This window comes from Vigna radiata, chromosome 1, assembly GCF_000741045.1.
Source record: "Vigna radiata var. radiata cultivar VC1973A chromosome 1, Vradiata_ver6, whole genome shotgun sequence".
Taxonomy (NCBI): domain Eukaryota; kingdom Viridiplantae; phylum Streptophyta; class Magnoliopsida; order Fabales; family Fabaceae; genus Vigna; species Vigna radiata.
In genome coordinates this window covers 20,606,093-20,609,461 of record NC_028351.1, presented here as the reverse complement: position 1 = coordinate 20,609,461, position 3,369 = coordinate 20,606,093, and positions in this window count along the sequence as shown.

The following is a 3,369-nucleotide window of genomic DNA, read 5'->3' as shown; positions in this document are numbered from 1 at the left end:
AAGATTACATTGTTTCCCCCAACAACAATAGGGTTTAGTTCACCATAGACATGGTGAAACTAAATGAAAAATGGAAGAAGAATGGAAAAGCAAACCCTGGAAAAGATGAAAAGGAGCCTAAGCATCCAAGAGATCCTCTCCAGAGAGCAAAAATAGGTCTGGCTGTCCTCCCCTGTCAAAAGAATGACTTTGAACTCGCAATAGGAGTATTTATAGGTGAGGAGCGCAGCAGAAACCAAGCCCAAGCCCAATGTACCACCGCCCGACGGAACAAGTGTGGCACCGGGCGGTTTCCCATAAACCTCAAAACCGCCCAGCGGTGTAAGTTGCCGCCCGGCGGTTTCCCTCAAAACTGCCCAACGCCAACGCCAGTGCCTACTCCTCGCCCTAGACAGCCCGACGGTGTAAGTTGCCGCCGGGCGGTGCGTCAACTCTTCGAATCTTCAATTTTCTTCTCTTTTCTTGAGTCTACGACCTTTATCTTCAACTCCATTCTTCACTTTCTCCAAATATCTACAAAACAATGCAAAACAAGCATAATATTGCTAAAAACAGCTTTTGACTCTCTACAAACTCATTTATTGAGTTTTGCTTGATTTTAAGCTCATTCCAAGTAGTAAAGGGTGTAATTTGGTCTAAAATGACATATGAAAATAACTATTTTTCAACCTTCATCAGAACCCAACAATTGATAATCAAAGCATACGACAAGCATATAAATAAACAAGAGTTTCAATAAAAGAGAGTTTCAAAAGATTACATTGTTTTCCCCAACAGGAAAAGGGTTTAGTTCACCATTGTCATGGTGAACTTAGATGAAAAATGATGGAAGAATGGAAGAGCAAACCCTGGATAGGATAAAAAGGAGCCTAAGCATCCAAGAGATCTTCTCCAAGGAGTGAAAATTAGGTCTGGCTGCCCTCTTCTGTCAAAAGAATGAATCTCAAGTCGCAATAGGGCTATTTATAACTGAGGAGCGTCACAGAAAACAAGCCCAAGCCCAACAGACAACTGCCCAGCGCCACACTTATGTCGCCCGGCGGTTTGCTCGTAATCGCGCTACCGCCCGGCGCTAGGGGTTCACCGCTCGGCAGTTTGCCCTTTGTCGCTTCTCCTTGCTTTTGGCCGCCCAATGGTGAATTTTGCCGCTCGGCGGTTCCTAGACTCTTCTTTTCTTCAGTTTTCTTCCTCTGTCTTGAGTCTAAAACCTTCACCTTCAACTCCATTCTTCACTTTCATTAAAAATGCTGCAAAACAATGCAAAACAAGCATAATATCGCTAAAAACAACTTTTGACTCTCAACTAACTCATTTATTGGGTTTTGCTTTATTCTAAGCTCATTCTAAGTCTTAAAGGGTGTAATTTGGTCTAAAATGACATATGAGAATAACTATTTTTCAACCATTATCACCATCCTATGAAGACTGCTAGAAGTGTACCTGTTTTGATATAGGGGGATAGTTCACTTTGAGGATTGTTCAAAGTGGTGTTGCAGATTGCAGAAAAGGGGATTCTTGTTGAAACTCTGGTTTTGCTCTGCAGCTATTTTGGTTTGGGGTTAGAGTAGAGATTTATATTTTTGACGTGGAGGTCTTCTATAAATTCCTTGTTGTAAAAACCGCAACCATTATAGTGCATTTGCTTCCGGGTGGAAGGACACTGGATGTAGGCATTGTTGGCCAAACCAGTATAAAAACTTGTGTTTGATTTTCTAGTCGACTCTATTTCTAACGCAGTTTACTACGTTCTTTCCGCTACATACATATTCTGATTGCTTGTATTTCAAGAAAGTTTAAAAAGCTTTATACTTTGTTTTCAAGATTGTGAAAAGAACATATTTTTGAAACATCACCAATTCACCCCCCTCTTGGTGTACAAAGAAGCCTACCTATTTTCCAACTATGACTACAAACCAGTTGCTCAACCACAAAGAAGATTAAATCCAGTGATGAAAGAGGAAGTGAGAAAAGAGGTACTAAAGCTACTTGAAGCAGGTATTATTTATCCCATCTTTGACAGTACATGGGTAAGCCCAATATAGGTGGTACCAAAGAAAGGTGGGATGACAGTTATTTATAATGAAAAAAATGAACTCATACCCACAAAGACTGTCACTGGATGGAGGTTGTGTATTGACTACAGGAAGTTGAACAATACTACAAGGAAGGATCACTTTCCCCTTCCTTTCATGGACCAAATTTTGGAGAGATTGGCAGGTTAGGCTTTCTATTGTTTTCTGGATGGGTATTCAGGGTATAATCAAATTGTGGTGGATCCTAAAGACTAAGAAAAAACGGCCTTCACCTGTCCATTTGGAATTTTTGCCTACAGAAAAATGTCATTTGGACTATGTAATGCCCTAGCCACTTTTTAGAGATGCATACAGCTAATTTTTGCATATTTGATAGAAAAAATGCATTGAGGTCTTCATGGATGATTTTTCAGTATTTGGAAGTTCCTTTCATCAATGTTTGTCTAACCTGGATGTAGTACTCAAAAGATACGCCCAATCCAATCTTGTTCTCAATTGGGAAAAATGTCACTTTATGGTAACAGAAGGTATTGTTTTGGGTCATATAATTTTCTCCAGAGGAATTGAAATGGACAAAGCCAAAGTTGAGGTCATGGAAAAACTCCCACCACCCACAAATGTGAAAGGAATCAGAAGCTTTTTGGGTCATGCTAGCTTTTATAGAAGATTCATCAAGGATTTTTCAAAAACTGCCAAACCACTCAGCAACATCCTTGTGAAGGACATTCCTTTTGTGATGGATGAAGAATGCCTTAAAGCTTTTGATATCTTGAAGAAAAAATTGATCTCTGCCCCTGTAATTGTAGCTCCTAACTGGAATCAAAACTTTGAGATGATGTGTGATGCTAATAATTATGCCATAGGTGCAGTTCTTGGCCAAAGAAGAGAATAAGGTTTTCCACACCATTTATTATGCAAGCAAGGTTTTAAATGAAGCCCAACTGAACTATGCCACCACAGAAAAAGAGTTTCTTGCTATTGTGTATGCCTTGGAGAAGAGTATAACGCAACGGACGGTATCGGAGGGGGCATTTTTCGAAGAGTATAACGCAGCGGAATTAAAACAATGAGAGCGGAAAGCGTGTTCGACCACAATTAAAACGAAATTGGTCCCTTTTAGCAAAAATAATTTTCTTTCAGAAAATTAATCAAACAGTTGATATACGTAAAATAAAATGAGTGTAGGGAATAGAAAAATCACACGAGTATTTTTATACTGGTTNGATTCAACAGAATCTACGTCCAGTCGTTAATCACTACAAAGAGTGATTAACAGTTCCACTAAAAACAGTTTTACAAATTACAATTAAGTGAATAACAGTAAGATAGATAAACC